Here is a 17554-nt window from a genome sequence, read left to right on the forward strand (position 1 = left end):
TATCTTCAAATTAATTTTTGACATCGCTATACAGAAATAGACTTGTACAAAGAAAAATGAATAACTTGCTTATCTACAAGAGTGTCATTTTATTTGTGAACCATTGTAACAGGTTTTCTGTTTGAGCATGCAACAAACAAAATATGTAATGTTGTTTTATCTTCCAAAAATACATTGCTCTATAATAAGAAATTGTAATTTTGCAATAAAAGAAAAATCCACCAAACTGGTATATATGTGATTTTTTTTTTGGTCAAACCCTGTAAGTGACAAATTTGACATTTAATGCTATATTGTAAACTATCAGGTATCTTTTTTTCTTGCTTTTTAACATAGCTATTTCTCATGTTTTCTCTTCTTCAACTTCTTTCATGCCTCACCTCTAAATCCCCAAAGTACACACCACACAAACACTTAGAGAAACATAAACATGCACATGTTTGATGAGCTACCTCATAATTCGTTAACAAATCTGGAAGCACTCCATCAAGAGCCCCTTCATATTCCCTTGCAAAATCTATCAAATTGTCCTGTATCTTTATTGATATTATTTCCTGTTACCATGGACAGAAAGAGTCCCAGTACCTATGGAAGAGCAATCTGTCCACTTGTGCCCTGGTTCCCATTCCTCAGTGATTTAGCTCCTTTCTCCATGCCATATTTATTTTCTCCTTCTCAACTGGATCATTTTCAGCAGCGTACTAACATGCTCTAGTGTCTCTTCTCTTGATAGAAAGAACCACTCTCGACCTCATAGCTCACTCCAACTATTCCCTATCTCTCTGCTTCTCAGAGAGCAAAGCCCCTTGAAAAATTTCTCTATTATTCTATTAGTCACTGTCTTACATTGTCATCTCACTCTCAGTCCCTTCCGATTGAACTTTCATGTTCATCATTCCACAGAGTCTACTCTTCTTAAGAACTCCAGTGACCTTCCATGTTTGTGGCTCAATTATTATTTTAACCTCTCAGCAGCATTTTATATATTTGACCATTCCCTCTTTCTTAGAGGAAATTATGATATTGGTTCTCATGACTTCATACTCTCCTGGGTTTCCTCCTTCACTAGCCTACTCTTTCTCAATTTGCTTTGTTCACTGCTTTAATTGGTTTTCACATATGTTTTGGAGATGGAACCAATAATACTTGCTGATGAATTGGATTTGTGCGATAAAAGACAAAAAGGAAGCAAGAAAGACTCCTAATTATTTGGCCTAAGCAACTAGTTGATGGTACCATTTATTGAGAAAGGAAAAACTAGGGTGGTGTCAGGGTCAGGGGTCAAGAATAGAGAGTTATGCCTTGGCCATGTTACATTTGAGATTTTTTTTCTAGACTGAAATCATGTTGGAAATGTTGTTTGGTAAGTAGTAAGTAGTTAGAGTTTGAGTCTAGAATTCCAGGGATTAGTTATAGCTAGAGGTATCAATTTGAGATCATTAGCACATCGATGGTATTCACATAATACATCAGGTTGAAATTACTTTGTGAAAGAGTATACATGGAGAAGAGAAAAAATTACAGGATAGAAGCCCTGATGCATTCTATCAATTACAGGCCTAAGAAAGGAGGAAGATCCAGCAAAGCAAATTGAGGAAAGTATGACCAAAGAAAGTAGAACACTGTGAGTCATAGAACCAAAATAAGAAAATGTTCTCAGAAGGAGAGTATGATCAAATGAATCAAATGCTACTAAGAGTTTGAACTAGATGCCATGTTGGTGTGAGTTGAAGAATACAGTTGGAGGTGAGAGAATATAAGCAGTTTGGCTAGACAATTCTTGAAAAGCTTGGCTCTGGAGGAGCATGGAGAAGGTGGTATGTGGGAAGGGTATGGTATTAGGGTATTTTAGGATTTTTTTTTTTTTTTTTTTTGAGACAGAGTCTCTATAGGCCAGGCTGGATGGAATGCAGTGGTGCAGTCTTGGCTTACTGCAACCTCCACCTCCCGGGTTCAAGCGATTCTCGTGCCTCAGCCTCCTGAGTAGCTGGGACTACTACGGGTGCACACCCCCATTCCTGGCTAAATTTTGTATTTTTTGGAAGAGACAGGGTTTTGTCATGTTGGCCAAGCGGTCTCGAACTCCTGACCTCAGTTGATCTGCCTGCCTCGGCCTCCCAAAGTATTGGGATTACAGGCATGAGCCACCGTGCCCAGCCTATTTTATGTGTTTTTTTTTTTTAAATGGGAAATATGGAAGCATCTTTGAATGCTGATGAGAATAATAGTGTTGGAAAGAAAAAGTTGAAGTTGTAGGAGAGAGAGAAAATAAAAAGTGAAAGAAAAAAAAGGGAGGAGTCCTAGATCTATAAGTGGAAGAACTTACCTTTGATAGGAGGATCCTTTTCTCCTTTGTAATGGGAAAGATGAAGATGGTGTAAATACAAGTTTATTTGCTGGTGGCATGATTATGGGTGGGGAGGTGCCATTTGATAGTTTCTATTTTCTCATTAGTTAGGCAGCAGTGTCATCACCTAACAGTTTAGCAACAGTGTAGTATGGATTGATGTGAAGTGAATCATTTGAAAAAATGTGAAGTAATTATCGGTATAGTGTTGCTGTCATTGCTGGATAATAGAAAGTGTTCCCTTGAAATTGATTATTATTACTTTAGAGTGATATTACTCTTCCCAATTATGCTATTTTCTAAGAATGCCATACAAATGCAGGCCTGCAAAAACATATAGAAGCATTAAGGGGAAAGTGCATTAGATAATGATTACTAATGTCAAGGAATACATCTTGGACCATGGAATTTAAACTAGACAGGGAGGCAAGTGAGGACAGGAGAGGAATGATGGATGGTGGGTCAAAGGGCTGGTGGCTTCATTGACATTTAATAATTGGTTCAGCAGGGTTACTTGATCAACTAAACTGGACCTATAGAAAAAAAGATCATCAGTTATGGTGATTGAATTGAGATTTGGGAGGTTGTGTTACTTTTGGTGATCGGGGTGTGATGATCACAGGATTGAATGGCAGAGGCTGAATTCAGGAAAAGATGGAGAAGTTAAACTGAGAGACTAGAATAGGTCTGATGCAGATGATGAAGTCACTGAAAACAACAGAAGTTAGAGTGAACAAAAAGACTGAGTCAGTTCTTGCAGTCTTTAGTAAATGACAGGGGAGTGACTAGGAGATCTGAAGATTAAATGGAAAAGATGGAGTAGCTGAATTATGCTACGTAATACTTATTTCTGTCAACAGGATCATATGAAAATGAAATATTGGCAAACCAATTACTTTATAAACCGATGACTGAATGAAAATCACTTCATGGATTGTTAGAGATAGCCCAATGAAAATGGATTCCGTTGTGTTTATCTAGTTCAGATAGTACATTTAATGAGAACAGTTTAAGTGGAATGACATTTATGATGGTTAGCCATGATTATAATGAATTTTTGAAGCGTAGTCAGTTAGGCATATATAGTACCCTTTATCTATAAATTCATGTTTTAAAATAAATATATATATATAATTATAATCTGTGTTAAAATAAACACTTCAGATATACAAGTTAAAACAGCTTAAGGGATAAAATAGGCTTTTTTTTTTTTTTTTGCTGTGTTCATAGTAACACTATATAAAGGATTTACTTGAAACATTTCACTTTGCTCAAGTTAGCCAAGTATATACTTTGGCAGGTGACAAGGCTCAATAGGAGTCCTTGTGTTTTAAGTCTTGGTTCTCTGTGACCGTGTGACCTCAGTTCCATAAACCGAAAAATCAAATGGTTGTATTAGGTACTTTTAAGGGATCCTCTGACTTTGTTCTATGATTCTAACAAAAAGAAATTTGAAATATTTGTGTGGAAATTGTATCTTAGCTTTTATCATTGACATCATAATATTATGTGGTATATATCTCTGTACCCCCTTGATATAAGATTCTAAGCTATTGGTGATGGTGTGATTTAATACTTCCAGTTTTCCTTTTATTCTGTAATATAATTTAAATAGGTATTAAATAGGTATTCAAATGATTTCCTTTCAAGCAAGACCAGGAAAACAGCATAATATAGTACACTGAGAAACACCAAGAAAAGACCAGTTATACATTACCTTGTATTTGTAAATCATTTCAAACCTACAGAAATTGCAAGATTAAGAATACTACAAAGAACACTTGTATATATCCTTTACCCTACCCAACTACTGTTAAGCTCCTTTTTCTCCTTCTCTCTTTCCCTCTTCCTTAACCCTCCTCCCTCTCTTTTCCTGCCTTCTTTCCTTCCAATCTCCATCTCCATCTCTATTTCTTCTTCAGCCTCATTAAATGTGGAACATTTCCACAGCCATTCTTTGTCTTTTATGACATCAACAAATTGAAAAATAGAAATCTCCTTTTTAGAAACATAGCATTCCTTATGATTAGATTCAGGGTATATGTTCTTAGCCAGAATTCAGCATAGGTGATACTATATGAGGTATACACCTGGAGGTACTCACTATCTGTCCACCTCTCATTGGAGAAGTCAATTTTCGATTAAGGTATTATGTAATTTCTCTAGTGTCTAATTAACTCTTTTTTTCCTTGGAATTAATAAGCAGTCTGTAGGAAGACACTTTAAGACCATGCAATTATCTTGCTCCTCATCAAAATGTTCCCCTAAGTTATCTAACATTTATCATAATGGTTGTAAAATGATACGTTGCCAATTACAGTACTCCTTCCACATATAGCGGTTGGCACTCAGCATTCTACTGTAAGCAAGACCTCTCCTTTCTCATCTATCATTTTTACTTATTGATAGATTTATTATTAGTATGAACTTATAAATTCTCATTTTTCAATGGTTTATAGTTCGTTACTGCAATGCATTACTTGGTGCTAAATTTTTGCCAGATTTAGCCAGTGAGAGCTCCCTCAAGCTGTTCCTGTGAAATGCCTACATTTTTTTTTTAGCACTACCTTACTTTTTGACACACAAAGACATTTTAGTTTCATCTTGTAGCTACTCTTGCACAATCTTCTTTTTTAGTGGGAAATTGTACCTGGATGCTAGGTGTGTGCTCATTGCTACTGGAATGCAAGGAAAGGCAAGTTACTTTTAAGTTAACAGACAACAAACATTAAAAATGTAATTAGGGCATGACTTTTTAGCCATATCATAGGATTGTACTTTTACATATGTCTCATTGGTTTGATGCAGGTGAGAGGTAATTTTGAGCCCATATATAGTAGCCTAATTATAATTAATAATTTTAATTTTTTAAAGTAATAATGTGTGAGGTGAAGGAGTAGCAAATACTTACTTTCCCTAACATAAGAAAAATACCATTAATTGATCTAACGGCCATATATTCATACTCTAGTTGAGTTGCCTCAGTGACTCACTTAATAAAATAAGAAATTAAAATGTCAAATAGAATTCGACAAGAGATTTTAAGGAGAAAACAGAGTCTGTTTCTACCTCAGAAAGTTAGTTAAACAGTAGCTTCAATCATCTGCTGTGGAGTACTACAGGTGGAGAAAACAATTCTTGATATTTGTTTATATTTTCAACTTTAAAAATCAGATTATGGGGTTTCATAGAGTTTACTTAAGGTGTGGTAGTTCTTTGATGTTTTTAAAAATATATCTTTATTGTAGTTGGGACATAATATTGAAGAAACTAATTTCTACATGTTCAATGAATTGAATAATTCAAAATTCAATTCAGAACTCATACACTCAGCGTTCTCCTTTATTTTGATATCACTCATGTTTATTTTAAATCCTTTTCTCTTCCTAAGCATCTAAATTTTTCCCTTCATTCTTGTATTACTTTATAAGTGATCTTATTACAAATAAGCATACACTGAGTCATTGCAACAGAAAAGTGCTTCATATACTGAGTTGCTTTCTGTTGCACTTGATATATTAATTGTGCACTTACTATATATGCAAGCACTGTGCAGGCAGCTCTATTTCTTTAAAAGTTACTTAAATTACTGGTGCTTCCAATGAAGCTGGTGGTAGGGTCCGTTCCCTGTCTCCAAACTATTAGACCAGCTTGTCAGATGTATTACTCATTAGGTTGCTAAGGCGTAAAGTCAGAATTTCAGATTTATAACATGGTGACATTTGATGTTTTTCTTTTGTTTATTATCAGTGCTGTATCTGATGGTGGAAACAACTATACTTTTAAATCTTCTGTCTCAAAATGTATTCTTCCTAAAATTTCATATTTTTAACCATTAAATTTTCTCTAAAATATATCTTAGAATTGATGGTATACCTTTCCCCCCTTTATCATGACAGTGATGATCAAATCCTTGCTTTGTGAAGTATTTTCTTGACATATTTGAACTGGGTAGTTTTTTTAAATGAGTGCTGTTTTTTGAGTCATCTTTTCCTTTTGTTGCCTTTTGCTTTATGAACAATCATGTATTCTCACTTGGTTCATTAAGTAGTAGTAGCATAATGATGAGAGTATATTAAAAGAATTTATTTTAGATTGACCCAATCTATGTGAGACATCAACAACACACAAATAATAGAACCACGTTTTTTTGTTTTTTTTTTTTCCTCTTCTGGAAAGAAACTACTCTTACTACTAACATTGAAACTAGAGTCATCCTTGGACTTTATTCAAATGTGTCAGTTTTGGAAACCATACAAAGATGTTCGCTTTAGCTTAAGGGAACAGAAGAACTTTGTTATGCTCTTTGAGTGTTACATTAAACTAGATCATTGCCTGAGGAGCCTATTTAATATGTCCATCTGATTTATGATTTTTTTGTAGTCCTTTTTCCTTTGATTTGTCTTATCTTTGGAAAAGTTGGCATTTATTTCTATTTTATTTTTTACATGCTCTCAATGAATATACATTCATTACTTTCAGAAATATTGCTTGCTGAACTTAAATTATTTGGAATATTGTGTTTTGAGTTTGCAATCACGGAGTGAAGGTGGTAACATTGTTTCTAGGTTTACAGAATGATTTTGTTAAAAGTATCACTTTCTGTAAATACCTTAGATACCATATAGAATTTAGCTTTTGGTCTTATATAATAGTTAGAACAATATAAATGTAAGTAAGTTTTTATTCTCATTGTTATTATTGATTCAAAAAGACTTTAAATTTCTACAGCAAATCACATTTTATCCCTTTCTGGACATCTACTATCATTAAGGTGATATAAAAGACTGAATAAAATATTTAAGTCATTAAGATTTTAATTCTTAATTATGCAATCTCCCTTGCCAGGGCTATTAACTTTTATAATACAGGGAGGGTAGAAATTCAGCAGAGACATTTATTTATTTTCTTTTATGAACAAGGCTGTATAATTTGCATTTTTTCCAGGTGGTTTGGGGAATATTTAAATAGATCACACAGCTGCTGGCTTGGTGGGTTTGGGGGGTGTGTTTAGCAGATGCTTCCAGAATCTGGAATTTGAAGTATTCTTAATTTTATCTAGAGATGCAGATATCTATTCTCTGGTTTAATTTGTTAGGGGATGCTACTTCTTTGATGTCTTAGTGATATATAACTGTCTTGCTTTGTTTTTTTTTCTTTTTTTTTTAATTGGCCACTCACCTCAAGCAATTTTAACAGCTCAGAGGATATATTTACTATAGCCTTTAATAATTAGATGGCTATTCCTATTAAATAGCTGAATGTATTTTTAAGGATAATGTGGGGTTCTTTAATTAGCTTGATAGTTTACCTATAAGAAGGAAAATTAAAACTGCAGCCAGCTGCATTTCCACAGCTCATTTCTGTGTAAGAAGCACGTATCTGGGCTAAAGAAGTATCACTTTCTTCATTTAATCTGAGATGAGACAACATGTGAAGAACTTGGAGCAATCTGATTTTTTGAAAATCTTTTCTCTCATTAGCTGTTTTGCTCAAAAATAAGAGCTGTCAAACAACAGGAATTTGAGATGCTCATGATTGTGTTTATAGGCCTTCAATATAGTATTTACTGAATATAAGTGCTTGTTAAAGCCAATTTATCTGTTAATTCAAACAATTTATTGAACACCTATTATACAAAAGATACTTTGCTAAGTATTTTTGAGGACTATAGATGACTAAGCTAGACTTGGACCCTTACATGTAGGAGCTTGATGTTCAAGAATAAGACGTGTTCAACTATACCAAACATGAAAGTCCTAAAAGTGAAATAGAGATGAAGTGATACTGATTTACAAGGAATGAGAGCAGGGAAGACAAGGAGAGACACGGGCGTCATCATGGAAGCAGAGGTAATTGAGCTGTGCCTTTACAGCTGAGTAGATTTAGACATTTAATACTATGTTTGAGGATGGGGGAAAGATATTTTCAGCAGAATAAATTGTATATTGAAAACCCTGGTGCTTCTAATGTCATATTCCCAGGCAATAGTAGGTATATAACATGTGGGTAGACTACAAGGTTCGTGTTGGAGATGGGGGAAGCAGGGGTACCTTTAGGGGAAATGGCAGAAAATGGTGTTAAAAAGGCAAGTTTGAGCTGGATTATGAGGTCCCTTAAATGCTAGTCTAAGAAATTCAGACTTTAATTGTTAAGAAATTTGGAAGCATTGAGGGATCTTAGAAGCCAGACAGGAGCAGAGCTGTATTTAAGGAAGTCAAATGGAAGAGTATAAGATGAGAGGGCCTGAGAGTCTGAATAGGCATAATGCCTTTGGAAATGAAGATGAGAGGAATAAGAGCACAAATGCTGAGTTAGAATCTCTAGGAGTAGGGAATTTATTATTGTTGTGCAATAGGGTATAGGGAAGAGTTAAATATGATTTTATATTAAACATGCTTATTATTTCTTGTACATTTATCTGTGGGACTATTTTAGGGCCTAGCATGAGGGTTGATATCCTTCAGAGGAGACTTATGTTTGCTTTTGCTGGGTTGCAAAACCAACCTAGGCTGATGTTAATATTTTTGGCTTAAGGTTTTCTTTTTTTTAAAGACTCTTGAGGAGCTATGAATTCAGGCTGCATGAAGGCTGGCTTTGGACTAGGAAATTATCAGAGAAGATTTTTACTTTCTCCATCCAGCACCAAGGTTTGTTATGGGCAATTTTCTTTTCAGGCCCCATGAGAGATGAGCAAGTTTATTTCTAATTTACTGTTAAACTGAGGTGTGATCCTCTGGGGTTTGTAGGACCATTACCTATTACTCTTTCTATTTTGATTAGGCCCTAGGCTTGGTTTCTATTGCCCCATACTTGAGGCCTTGAAAACTGATGCTCAAGTTCATCTGCGTTCAGAATATTCACTCAAGGTCAAAGCTGACTCCACTGATATTTATCTCTCTAAGTTTATCTTTCACTTAGTTTTTGGCCTCCAGGTATTCCTTACTTTCTTGCCAGGTTATCTGTACATTTTAAATTATTTTTTTAAATATTCATCATGTTTAGTTCTTTTCACAGGTAGTTGATATCAGGGTACATATTCTATCATACTTTCAGAAACAGAAATTAAGGTGACCCCTTCTTACATGGACATGTGACATCTCAGAATGACTTTATTCTTGTTATAGTTTCCTAAACATGAGATATTGGTACTAGAATACAAAAATTATGGTACCTGGCCTTTTCTGATGTAACTTAGTTTTTTATTAATACTCATTTTTAGAATAGGGAAACACACTATTATAACTACCTATTGAAGAATCAGAGTGATTCAGGAGGTGATTTCATGGGCAAGAACTATGTTCTGTCGATAGTTCAAGTTTCCAGTCCCTCTTTCACACAATTCTTCCCTTCTCCATTCACAAAAGAAATATCTTAAAAGAGAAAAGTCTAAGAAAAAAATCAATACAGTCTACACAGATCATTATCTTATTAATGGACCCTTAGTAATGAATGTACATGTGCTTTGTGTGGATATATGTGATTTTGATTTTTCAGTTCAGGACTAGAGGGCATTGAATGAAAGCTGCCTGCATGCAGTCACTTCAGGCTCTAGGATCACCCACAGTGGCTCTGCTTATCATATAGAGTGACTTGACATTGTAGGATTTTGCCATAGGAAAATCTGTCTTAGTTTTATCTGCCACCAGTAATGGGTTTTACCAGGGAAACACATATGTCAGCTGTTAAGTTTCATAGTAGTGATGGAAATTGAAAACATAATCATAGATTAGCCATTTTTAAGTGTAATATGCACCAATGAATGACTGTGACATCTTAAATGCATTTTGTTTATAGATATAGAGGTTGAAGGTCAATAACTGGAAAGGCTGGCCTTTAATTTGTTAGATTAGGATGCAATTTAATTTCTAACATGTATAATTTAAGAATTTTTACAGTTTGGCAATATAGTTCTTTCATTGAATTCAATAAGGTTTATTTTCATTGTCTACTATGTGTCTAATTGGTACTACTTTCTAGTGATATAACGATGATCAAGATATTGCTGATGGCTTTGAGTGACTCACACTTAATGGAGGAGCCAGATATCTAAACTAATGATAGTGCAGTATATTAAGTGCTACATCCAAGATAGGGAGAAAACTCTGTAGAGGCCCAGAGGAGGGAATAATTAATTCTGCTTGGAAGAGTTCAGGAAGGCATCTCAAAGGAGATGGCATTTTAGCCTAGCCAAATGTGTTCAGGTTGAGAAGGAATGGAATATAAAAAACATTCAACAAAGGTATTCCGCAAAGGTATACAGGCTTGGGATGTCCTGATTTTGTCTAATAGTGAGTAATCTGGTTTGGGTAGAGCATTGGGACACCTGGGTGCTATTAAGTTAATTTGGAGCCAGATTTTAAAAGGTACTAAATTCGCTACTTATTACTTAAGCTTTATCATATACATAGGGAGAAAAGATAAGGATAAGTAATAATATCTTAACATTTTAAAAAGATAACCCCAGTAATGAATGTGTAGAAGAAATTGGAGTAAAGGGGAGGAAAAAAATGCAAAACAAAACAAAAATCGGAGTGACTACTGTAATTTCATAGCTCTTCTATACACCCTAATACATTGTTATAGCTATTCATTTGTCCATCTGAAAGCAAAGACTGTGCTTTAATCTTTTCTTTCTTTTTAATTTTATTTATTTATTTATTTATTTGTTTGTTTATTTTAGTGACAGGGTCTTATTCCGTCACCCAGGCCGCCATACCTGGCTAGTTTAATTTTTTTTTTTTTTTCACTTTTGTAAACATGAGGTCTTATTCTGTTGTCTGGGCTCAAAGGATCCTCCCTCCTCGGCTTCCCAAAGCGCTGGGATTACAGGTGTGAGCCACCACACCTGGCATTTAATCATTTTTGCATTTACATTGCTTGTATATGATCATGCATGTTATAACTGTAGAATAAGTGAATTAATAAATGAAAGATCTAAGCAATAATTATTGAGGGCTCTAAACAGGGCAGTAGAAATTTAGGCAGAATTTTGCAGGTGGAGGGCAGGCTTAGGGAGAGAAGATTCAAAAATGGCTTGAACGTTTCTTATTTCTATGCTATATATTTTGTTATGATGCCTTTCACTGGAGTAGGGAACAGACACAACACTTCTCAGGTAACTGAGAATGAGTTCATGTTGGAGCATATTTATTTGGAGGTCCTGTGGAAGAGATAAGAGTTGGATTTATGGGTCTGCAACCCAGAGGGAAAAACCTGGGCTGAAGATACAGATGCAAGAAACATAAGCACATAGATTAATGATTGAAGTCAGGGTAGTGGATTGCACAGGGCAAAAATATAAAGTAAAAAGGCTAGAGCGTGGGGACTTTGGGGTCACTAATATATAAGGAGTAGGTAGAAGTAGAGAATACAATATGGAAAACAGACTAGTCAGAAGCATAGGATTGTTTATCAGAGAAGTCTGGTCTTTGAAGTCATTGAGAAGAAAAAAGAAAAAAACTATTAGTAATTTAATAAATTCAGTAGCTTCCTATATCGATGTATATACATATGGGTATATATGTAACATACTTACATTAATACAGAGTTGAATGATAGCAAGGTCACTCCTATCTGTTGTTATCAAATTTCAGATCTTAAACCAGTAGGACAATTTCTAGGAAGAACACTTCATGATTCATTTCTCAACTAAGAGAATAGTGCTCTTATTTTTCTAGTGATCAGCTTGAAGTAGTTTTTTTCATTATGTGTGTTTATGCCTTGCAGTTTCATTGATTACATACTTTAAAAGGTTTTAATGTGGCCAAGTATTGAGGATGTAGCTGTAAAAGCCTTTATGTGGTGGTAAACTCCAGCATTTAATAACTGCTAGAAATGCAACATCTTCTCTTTTATTGTATTTGACAGTTTTTTTGTTATTATTTTGATACTCTTTATTTTGCCAAGAGTTAACTCATTCCTAAAGGTATTTTATGCCAGGGAAATTTCATTCCACTTTGTATAGTAGGCTAGGTTTTATATTAACCTTTGAGTGTGCATTTTTACTGTGGATTATACATTACTGGAATTACTTAAGCAAAATTCATACTGAGATTCTTTATTTTAAAACTGAATGACCATACGTATTAAAGGGCTAGCTCAGAAAACTGCCAGCAAATAATCATCTTTGCCTTTGGGAAATAGTGAAGTCATTGCATCGTGCTTGAATTACCATAGACTATATCAGCAGATACACTCATTGATTGATTTCTGTTCTTTTTGTTAAACCAAATTTTTCTTTCATCGTTTTTAGTAATGTAATTTTCTATGTCTGGTATGCCTACCTGTAATTTGACAGAACCCCATTTCTTTGTATATCTCACTCTATTAGACTACATGTAGTGCAGTGTTTGTAGAGGGGGCCATTAACTAGGAATTGATATTTACAAAGGTGCCTATTAAGTGCCAGTCACTCTGCTTTGTTTTAAACATAGTTCACTTAATGAAATGATAGGCAAATATACTAAGGGAGGGAATTTGTTGTAGTGGAATGAATATGCATTGAAAGCATAGGTTTGATCTAGGTTTGAATTCCAGATCTAATAGTCATTTGGTGGACGAAGTCACTTCACGGGTCTGAGCCGAAGCTTTTGTATGGTAAAAATGGGATCCTATCTTGAAGAGTTATTATGATAATTAAATTGTTGAGAGATACAATCTAAGATATTCATTAAATAGAAGATATATAATAACATCATTGATAATTACTATTAGAAAGGAAATTAGACGTTTGCTTAGCTTTGAGTGCTATTACTAAATGATGAGTCATATGTGGCAAAAGGAGATGTGGAACGTACAGGCAATCGCCTTTTAAATAAAACCTGAAACAAAAATTAATTGAAATGTTAGTTTGGCAGTTATGTTGGATTATATACGTTTCTTAAGGCTAGTGACTTGTTTCCTGGAATTCTTTCACTTCATAGGGTAACACCTTGCCCCCTACCAGGAACTTAACTATTTCTTTAATTTTATTACATTGAAGCTGCTTGAGGAAGCATGCTTTTTTTCACTAAAAGGACCCAGCAAATTTCATTCTTTCATTGGAATATTTTCTCTTAATATGACTACAAATGTAGTTAGTAAGTTGAAAAAGCCACCTGTTGTCGTATTGGCAGGCCACCTAACTGGTCTGTCTGTACTTGGTGTGCAGGGAAGCTTGAATAACTACCATTAGGCCTGCACAGTGTCAGATTTCACATACTCATGACAAGGTAGGTAATTGGGTGACAGCCAGTTTATTTCAATCAGCTAATGTTATAGATAAATACTTCATATTTTAGGTTAGCCCTGATATCACAGAATGGAATAATGTTCTAATCCTCATTAGCAGTTTGTTATGCAGCAACTTTTTGTATGCCAATAAAAATGGCATAGGCTGCTGCTTCTGTGGCATTTCCCCTTGAACATGCCATTTTATTCATTTGTTGACTCAGATAGATGGAGTTATCATGTTTCTTTGTTGGAAATGTTGACAGAACCTTGTGGGCTGTGCTTGTATAAACGTTTGGTTCTCTAAACAATAATTTTCAATTTAGCTCTGTTGGTACTGCTACATGCTACTTTTCTCTTTCTGTCACATTGGGAAATTCTATTTTGTTGTCAGTAAAAAAAAAGAGTGTGGTACTTGCTTACTGTCTATGTAGACTTTATTTTGCTAGTTGATTTCATTAAAGAGCGATTCCAGGAAGCTTTGGGCCATTGTATCACCTTGTCTCATTCCATTATATGTATTGATGCAACATGGATCGTTGAACAGTATAATCTCTTTTGCACGGTTCCTATTGATTTTATCCAGTAAATCATTGTCTGCTGGGTTTGTTCTGAAATCATTTTGTGCATAAAAACTATTCTTGAATTTGACAATCAGGTGCCTTCTTGTAATAGATAAACTTACACAAAACTGGAATCCAGTCACTTTTTGTCTCCTTCACACTATATAGTTATCTTTCCTACTAAACTGATCAAGTGAGTGATCTCTGTTCAGCAAATGTTTCTATTCCCTTTCTCATTTCTTGTAATATGGCTTCTCTTATCATTGCTCTTTTGAAATTGCTCTATATGATCTGAAATGGCCTATTTTCTTCTGGTCTTTTTTTTTTTTTTTTTTTTTTTTAAGGATTTAGACTATGCTTGACCTTCCTGCTACTTTTGACACTGTTGATTACTTTCTCTTATTGAAAAACATTTTCCTTTCTCACTTCTGGGACGATGAACTCCCCTGTTTCTCATACCTTTTTATTGTTCTTTTTGTCCTCTTAATTGGCTGTTCTGTCTTCTCTGGGCTCAACACTTCAGGCATCCTCACTACTTAGGCTTTAGTTACACCTTGAAGACAGAAGATCATCACTTTCACATTTATATTCCTGTACCCTCATTTTTGCACTCTAAAATTTCACATATTTTATTCTCATAATATTTCCTGAGCATCATTTTCCACATACCATGAGAGGAGGGATTGATGTGGGAGATAAAGTTGTACCGTGAATGTTCTCTTCCCTACAAGTTTATAACTTAGATAAGTCAATAAGATGCATACATGAAAATTAATTAAGTAGGGCAGCATGTGGAAAATACCTTTTCAGTGCTAAAGGTAGATGAAGAATGTAGTGGTAATTAGAGAAGATTTCATAGAGAAAGTGACATTTGACTTCGGTCTTAATGGATAGATAAAGGTTTGACAGCAAAAATGTGAAGGGAGATGAACTGAAAATATTTTACAGTCATTTAGGAGTCCTGTCATACTTTTGCTATCTTAGCTACTCTTGTCCTAGTAGACTATAGGCAAAAATCACTTAAAATTAGAAACTGTAATCTCTCCATCTATATTAGGCACACAGAATAACAGTGTACACAATAGCTCATGTCATATCCATAAGATGTTAAAAATGTGTATATTTTGGAGGCAGGACTTCAAGGATGATGCTACCTAGAAGTAACTATTTTATTTTCTGTACTCACTTATACCTATTACATCTTATGTGCTTCAGTTTTCTTTAAATAGTGCACCTGGTATCAGATATAATCTCTGCCTTTTTGAATGTCTTATCAGATTCAGTTCCACGAAATCTAAGTGGAAAGCTAGATATATAGTTGACCCTTGAGTAACATGGGGATTGAGGTGCCGACCGCCCGCCATGCAGTTGAAAACTCGAGAATAACTTTTGACTCCCAAAAAACTTTACTAATAGTCTACTATTGACCAAAAGTCTTACAGATAACATAAACAGTGGATTAACACATGTTTTTGTACTTTATATTGTATTTTACATGTGTTACATACTGTATTCTTACAATAAAGTAGGACAGAGATGAAAACGTTGTGAAGAAAATTTTAAGACAGAGAAAATATATTTACTGTTCATTAAGTGGAAGTGGATCACCATAAAAGTCTTCATTCTTGTCATCTTCATGTTGAGTAGGCTGAGAAGGAAGGGGAAAAGGAGAGATTGGTCTTGCTGTCTAGGGTGGCAGAAGAGGAAGAAAATTTGTATAAGTGGACCCTTGGCTGTTCAAACCTATGATGTTCAAGGGTCAGCTGTATTCTGCCCTTTTTCATTCTTCTTCATGGATTGTCACAGCCAACTCTGGAATCTATGTTTTTTAACTGATGTTTTAGTAAAATTTTCCATTAAGAAACAGGAATTTATTGTATCTTATAAACCAGTTTGAATTTTTAATTTGATTTTATTACAACACTTTTGTTCCAAATTTTACGTATTTACTTCCTGCTCTGTCTCTGTAGTTATAACCAGTTCTTAAGTTCAGATTCAAAGCATTCTGTGCTAAAAGCAGAGGCACACTTTGGTGGCAGCCATGAGGGAAGCAACAATGATCCCCCACAGTGATAGGACTGAAGTGGCTGGGGTGAAGTAAAGGCCAGCCTAATGGCGAGCACAGCAGGTTTGAAATAGTTTGCTAGGAAAAAGAGTCAGCAGGTTGCTGTCCTGATCCAGTCAAATACACTTGCTGTCTGCGACTATTAGCAGTTGCTTCTTACCTGGCTATTGTCTTCAATAAGTTTCTAGTAAAACCTTCAATTTGTAGGATTTCTGATTTTTTTTTAACATAAGGCAGATTTCATTCTATTCTTTATGAGATGTTTTTTATTTTGTATGGTAATAGCTCTATCCGCAGTCTGCAGATTTCAGAAAACTAGTGAGAATTTTAGGGGCCATATATTGAGGATCCACCGTACATCTGAGTTTTGCTTTGCCTTCAGATTTAGTGTTTAATCTTAAACATTGCATTCATCTTATATATGCCTTTATAAACAGTATAGGACCCTCTATTATCTAACTCTTGGCTACAAAATTAATAAGAGGTGCACAGTGGGCAATTACCCATTATTTTACTATAAATGACTAGTCTTATGTTTTTGTTCTATATTGTTTGCAGTAATGTTATGAATGCTCTACAGCACTGAATATAGTATTAAACGGTAGTTCTCACAGAAGACAAGAGTTTGTCATAGCTGAGCTGTTATCCAACAATTTTTTTTTAAGTTCTTAAAAGCTTACAGTCCAAACTGCTTCTGGCATTTAGTTGAATAAATACCTCATGGAAATTCATTGTTAAACTGAAACTACCTAAGTATAATATATTTCATGATACACAAACGCACACGTGTGCACACACACACACACACACACACACGCAACAGTTGTGATTGTCAATGACTCAATATTAAACTGAGTTTACTTTTTGGATAGGTTTCATAACAAGTTGACTCCATTTACTTTGATAAATAGGTTACATGTTAAAATCAGGTTTATTTTCATAGATAGTATCAACATGCTACTTGCTAACTGAAACGGACCTTGACGTAAAGCAGAGTATTAGACTCAGGAATGTGCACTTTCAGTAGAATATGGTTTCTGAGATCTGTTGCTCTAAGGCCCACAAGCTTTAAAATGACTACATGGTGTCCAAAAGCAATGAAACTAAGCTATGATGTGCTTGCTTAACATTTTGTCTAGCTCAGTTCTGGACTTTTATTAGATTGAATTTTCTCTCTTTTGAAGACTCCAGTTTTTAATTGAATAAAAAATTTTTTCACTTCCTATTTTGCATATTCCAAGTCTTTGCCTGCCTTGTTTTCAGTGACCTGGCAGAATAGGTGTGTGTGTATAGCAAGCAAGAATACACTCATTTTTGGGCTGGACACAGTGGCTTACGCCTGTAATCCCAGCACTTTGGGAGGCTGAG

General features: G+C 34.8%; 1 protein-coding gene and 1 pseudogene across 6 annotated transcripts in view; both read left to right on the forward strand.

Moving 5' to 3' along the window:
• DIAPH2 (diaphanous related formin 2) overlaps window positions 1-17554 on the forward strand; it is a 914723-nt gene that overhangs the window by 357718 nt on the left and 539451 nt on the right. The gene's annotated exons all lie outside the window — the stretch shown is intronic.
• Window positions 431-1299, forward strand: LOC129530120 (uncharacterized; annotated as a pseudogene).

This window comes from Gorilla gorilla, chromosome X, assembly GCF_029281585.2.
Source record: "Gorilla gorilla gorilla isolate KB3781 chromosome X, NHGRI_mGorGor1-v2.1_pri, whole genome shotgun sequence".
Classification (NCBI taxonomy): Eukaryota; Metazoa; Chordata; class Mammalia; order Primates; family Hominidae; genus Gorilla; species Gorilla gorilla.